The sequence below is a fragment of the Empidonax traillii genome, unplaced genomic scaffold, assembly GCF_003031625.1.
Source record: "Empidonax traillii isolate 1590-97213 ecotype Southwest subspecies unplaced genomic scaffold, ASM303162v1 scaffold91:size2966241, whole genome shotgun sequence".
Lineage (NCBI taxonomy): Eukaryota > Metazoa > Chordata > Aves > Passeriformes > Tyrannidae > Empidonax > Empidonax traillii.
In genome coordinates this window covers 194,010-200,325 of record NW_020955284.1, presented here as the reverse complement: position 1 = coordinate 200,325, position 6,316 = coordinate 194,010, and positions in this window count along the sequence as shown.

Genomic DNA, 6,316 nt, shown 5'->3' with positions numbered 1-6,316 from the left:
AGAGTTTATTTCATATAAACTGGCTGTCAAATTCAGGGATTAGAAAAACGTTCACTTCTCCCTTCTCTCCCCTGGCACCTTATATTTGCTTCTTTTATTTCTCTTGACTCCCATGCAGCATCCACTGTAAGTTTTACCAAGAAAACACAACTGGGTTTTCCTTCCCTCATGTCGTTCCCAGGTTTCCTGGTGGTTGTCATCCTCGGGCTGCTCATGGACTCCATGGGCTCCAGCTGCCAATACACCCCGGTGGAAAAGAATATTTGACACTGGGGATTTCAGTCTGGTGGATTAATTAACTTTCCCCACTCAGGATGTTGCTTCAGCTCTCTGCACTCAGCCTGGTAAGCCCAGCTCTGGGAGCCCTTCTCAGACGCATCCTCTGAATCCAGCTGCTGGTTTCCATGGCAAATAGATGGGATCACCGGATTACAAGCTGTCCTTGTGATCTCTATCACCTGATTTACAGCTTTTCAGAGGCCACACGACTGGGTTTCTGTGTCTGTTCCCAGGATCCCACCCAAGGGGGTTTGGCGGGGGGCAGAACCACCTCACATTGCTGAAACGTGTCCTCAGTAGGAAATCCAAACAGAAATATGAGCTGTAGCACTGTTTTTTGGTCAAGGTGAGATGGCTGGAAAACCTCCTCAAAGGGCTTCCAGAAGAAACCTTGGGATGCTGCAAACCTGACGCAGCAGCCGCTCACACACCAATTCCCCCTCGGTACCAGGAAAATGTCATTTTACGCACCAGCATCGACCAGCACGTGACAGACCTCCCAAAACTATCGGCTGTGAATCAGATTTAAGAGGCTTACTCCGAGGACCTCATTCCCACCTCTCCAAGCAGCAGGCAGGGAAGGCAATTCGGCTGAGCCTCATTATCTCTCAGTTCAGGGGGAAACGCGGTTTCCGGATGTCTGTGCTCCTCACAGCCTGGGAGCGAGCTTCACCACGGAGGCTCAGCAGCAAACATTACATTTCAGTGATTCACGCGGTTTCCCTTATTGAAGGCTCATGAACTCATTCTGGAAGGCCGGGAAAAGCGCAAGACCCACCGCCGGGAGAGATGCTTTGTTCTGGCTGAAAAGAAATTCGACGACTATCGCAAAACAAAATCCCGAGTGAGCTTTTTCATTCACTCCCGCACAGTGACCCTTGCTTATCATCTTTAGATGTCTAAATATACAGATAGTACCTACAAGGCCAGGTTAAAAAGCTAATGCAGAGACCAGAGTAAAGTTCCCACATTGTGAACTGCCTTCAAGAGAAGCAAAAGCTCTGCCTCCAGAGCTCTGGAGCTATAAAGCAGGATGTTTCTCCTTTTTTTTTTGTTTTTTTATTCCCATTTCTGTAAAGTTTTGGGCTCCTTAAGTATCTGAAATAAAATTCCTGAAAAAAAAAATATCGCAGCTACATGTGTTGATTTTCAAGATCAAAATCCAGTTTTCTGCCCTCCACCACCACGACTCATACCCAAATGTATTTTTCTATTGTAATCACACTAACTCCCACGAAGACAACAGGAATTAAAACAGGCTAAGTGGTTCTTTATCTTTTCTTAAACTCATTTTGAATTTTAATCTCTGCTAAATAAGCTTTGATGGCTGAAATAATTTAAAACAATGCTTTGACTCAAATGGAAAAAAATCATGCAATTGAACATCAAAAGTATTATTCTCTTCTCTTGGTTTTGACAGGTTTTTAAGCAAGCAACACATTAGCTTACAATGAGGAGGTTCAAGAAGCCCACTCTTTTTTTTATTTCTTTTTTTTGCATACAGAACAGAAAAGGAGAAGGACAAAATCCTCTGCAGAAGTGTTTCATTTGGCACTCCATTAGCAGTCAGTCCTTCTCTTGGCTTTAATGAGCAGAGCTGATGGCTGTGGTGACACACACTGCTAAAAGTCTGTCCAAAGCTGTTCGTGTGTTTACAGTGACACCACTAATGGAGCTGGAACAGACCTGTTGGTCCTTGGGCTGCTGTGGAGGAGGCTTCCACACCTGCTAACAGGCAATAAATATTTCCCTGTCAAAAATCTGTGGTGTGGTGACTCACAGGACTAAAATTAGGTGGGTGCTGCATCTGCCTGGAGGGCAGAGGCAGTTAAAAAAGGCAACATTAACAAGTGCGATTCACAGCAAGAAAAGGGCCACTTGGGATGTATTTTGGTGGATGGCTGGAAGGTGGGAAAGTCACAAAATTGGAACCAGGTGATCTTTATGTCCCTTATAGCCCAAACAATTTTAGGATTCTGTCACGAGTAGGGGGAAGCTCTGCTGAAATGCATCAGTCAGGAAAGTCCAGGCTCCTCTCTCAGGTCTGTGTTGCTCCTGCGAGGCTGGGAAAACACTGAGCTGAAAAGCTGAAGACTGATAATCAACAGAAGCAAAATGGGAGGTGAGGGGAGGAGGAGCAGTGAGCAGGCTGTGGCCCCCCTGGAGCTGTCTCCTGGCACTGCTTCCTTCCCTGTGCCAGGAGTGGTGCAGGTTCCAAGCTGGGAACGCCTCATTAGACCTATTGGCACATTTTTGTTAGTAAAAGGCTCTGCATAATTCACTAACTGCAATCATTTGGGAGTTCAAACCGAGCCTATGGAGAAGCACTTTTGTCGGGTTTCTTAGAGGCTTCTTTCTTTTCGAAAACTGAAAGAAAAGTGCAGCCATTTAAAGATTTAAAGAGAATCCATAATCCACAGTAAATGCTGGAGAGTCTTACAAAATTAGCCCACACATTCCTTAACCTAATCTAAAAGCACAGCTCCCACCTGACAGACTTTGAAATATTTCATAACATTTGCAATATTCTCGGCTTCAGCTTTGAAGCTCTCCCCAAAGACTGGTTTTTCCCTGTCTCTGCATGGATTTATAATCACCTGCCAACATCTGTGCAGATCCTGAACTATTTGGGGAGTTTAGTGCTTTGAAGTGACAACGCATCAAAGCCACAACACAATCAATGCCGCCCCCACATCACCCCCAGTGAAATATTGATGTGCCAGGAGGTCCCATTTCCAGTTTGCTCTAATTTGTTGCACACAGAGAAAGTTTTATCTTCTCCTATGCCTGCCTAGGAGTTGGTGGGACTAAGGATATTGCAAGAGAAATAAAATGTCATTGCCCTTCTTGCTGGGTGTGATGGCTCCATGGGATCTCCTACCTGAATTTGATATAGAAAATGAGTGCTCCCTCATGTGAAACAAAGCTGGCACCATCAGGCACCATCATCTGACAGGGCTGCAATTTGGTGGATTTCAAATCAAAGAAAGGTTTTTAAGGGAAAAAAAAAAAAAAAAAAAGAAAGAAAAGAAAGTCCTTCACTTCTTCAGTCAGTTCACATTATCCTCAGGCTTCTCAGCAAGGACTTTGTGTCCGTGGGGAGAGCATTGTATTTTGTAGGAGGTTAATATGATTTAGTGGACACACACAGGTGGATTAGTGTTTGCTTTTGCAGCTGTAATATATGGCGACTTACAAAGAAGCCTGAGAGAAGAATGATGTTTCTATGCTTCGTGATGAAGGACTTAGTGTTGTTTTCACTCCTATTTGTACAAAAATAATTTAAAGTGGTGCTGGGTTTGAACAGACAAAAGTAAAAGCCAGTGTGAAGATCTAAGCACACAGTTACACACTCCCCTTGGCTCACCCTGGGTGAGGAAATGGGATAAAATTAATTCTCAAATAAAGTGCCATCATTACATTTTTTTCCTACACAGTAAGTACTGTGTAGGAAAATGTACATCTTCACAAATGTACATGACATTTCCTGCTGGATTTTTATCTCCCAATCCCTGCATTAGTTGAACTGTCAGGACTATCCTCCCCCATCGTATTTTAACTAGACTTTTTGGCTTCCCTTGTGCTAGAAGATGAGTTGTGGACATGATGCCAAACACTTTCCAGCCCCAGCAGCTGAGCTGCAGGAATAAATCTGTTTGGTGCAGATGGAAACTATCAGGATTACGGGGGCAAGCTTGTTTATGGGCTGAGTCCACCTCACAGCCTGAAATTGTCTGCTCCTGTTACACTTGGGAGAATATCCTGCAGCATCCTGGCTGGGGGATGAGGTTGGGATGCACTATTCAGAAGCTAAGGTGAGGTGGTGACGTGCTGCTTCATCACCGTGTGCCCTCCATGCTGGACAGGAGGGGCATGAGAAGTTCAGTAAGATTGATCCCAGTTATCTCTGATTCCAGTTATCACCGTGTAAAACCAGCTGCTATTAGAGCATCATCAGTGCCTGTTGCAGGGGACGCCAGCTCCTTCACTATGTGCTAATTAACAATGCAGGGCCCGTGCCAGAATTCATCTCATTTCCCAGAATGCGGAAGGCTCAGCCAAGCAGGGCCAGGCCTCTCAGTAACTCAGGCAAAGGCTATTGCAAAGCTCACCCAAGTGACCTGCTTTGGGACCAGCAGCTGCAGAGGGGCAGGATGCCCAAGGAGGAGGAGGAGGATGTGGTCTGGCAGCAGTCCAGGGGGGACACAGCTCATCCTTGCAGCAGGAGGGATGGGGCATGGCAGGGTTTTTTAGTGCCACCAGGAGCACTCCAGTGATGGATTCCCTAGACAAAACCCCCAGCTCAAGCATGGAAACCCAGAGAAGTCGCCAGCATCGGAGACTCTCAGATGTTTCTAATTGACTCTCACCTCAAGAGTCTCCTCCTCTAACCAAGAAAGTCTGAAATTTAGTAGCAGCTGCATCCAGATTATGGTCTTGCCACCTATGAGGAAAGTCCCCTCCTTGCCTTTGAGGCTGGAGGGCTCATTCCTCCTGGGGCAGCTGCCTTCAGTGTAGCCTGGCAGCCACACAACAGAACTGCTCATCTGCAGAGAGGTCCACACTGGGCACAGCCCATGAGCAGCTGTTTGCCCTGGCAGAGGAAAGGGAGCGAAAAAATTAATGGTTTCTCTTCAATTCAAACAATTGTTCTGACCAATTTTTACGAAGAATGACTATAAATAGCCAGTTCCCTTCCAAAAAGTCCATTCAAAATGACATTTTGCTTGCTAATATCGCAATCAGATGTGATAGGAGAGAAATCTCTTCTTTAAAAAAATAAAAAAAACAAACTATTTTTGTTTGAAACAATCCTGCCTTGCAAAATAGTTGAATGCTGATAGTGAAGGCATTTTCATTAACAAGTTCATCTGTTCCACCTCACTGTGCTGACAAGCCCTTATCAAATGGCATTTACAAGCATTCCCTGGTACAAGTTGTTTGTAGAATCCTCTCCCTGCGCTTTCAAAATCCTTGCAGCTGGAGATGAGGTTTCTGCAACTGTTCTGGTCTATTTGGCTGCTTTTCAAGTTCAGTTCACTACCAGTGTTTAAAATCACTCAGTGATGAGAAGAAGGGTGGGTGGGAGAAAGGAAGGAAAGGTCCGAAATAGAAATTTTGTGAAAAGTATGTCCTGAGTAAAATAAATGAAAACAAGCAAAAATGTAATCCATTGCATCTTCTGTTGGCAGTGTGCTGCTGGCCACTCAGCACATGCTGGTGGACCAGTTTGCATCCCTGCAGCTGGAGAACATCTCCCCCACTGCCCTGTCTTGTCCGGACAGGATGGCCAAGGGGCAGGAAACGGGATCTGGTTTACTGAAATAAGAGAGAACAGATATGAGATAAAGGATACAAACCCGTGGGACATAAGAACTCATTAGCCCTCCTGCTGTAGGAGATGCTGCAGAAAGAACCCCCGGAAAGCAGAGCTGGCCTAATGGGAGCAGGATGCTATAAAACATGAATCACAGCCTCCAAATGAGAGACTGGAAGGCAGGACCACACTCTTCTAATATTTTTTCCTGACAGCAAGAGGAATACTTAGGGGAAAGATTCAAGGAGCTCTTGTACTCGGAGCTCTGAGAAACACTACAGAGCTCTTCAGGGGCAACGTTAAACACAATTGCAGTCATTAAAAAAAAAAACACAATATAAGTACAGCAGTCCTCATCGGAACCGGATCTGAATGCAGAGTGTATGTGCTTGTGAACAAGGAGGACATAGATTCCAGAGGTACATTTCACAAGGCACCTTTCCCTGACCAGAGCCAGGCTCCTCATGGGCAGCTCTGTTTAAGCAGTGCTCTGTCACAGGGGAAAACTGGATGACTCAAAAATTTTGGGTCGATGCATAAAAAGCCATCAGCTCGCCCAAAGGTATGTCTTACAAAACATAAAATATTCCATTTGACCACTTCTGAAATGACACTGAACTCACCTCTGGAGCTCCCCCAACCCATACCAGGTAGGAACCAGGTATTGGAGAGACCTCTCTAGGGGTGAGGACAGTGAAGTCTCCAAGTCCATGAGATTTT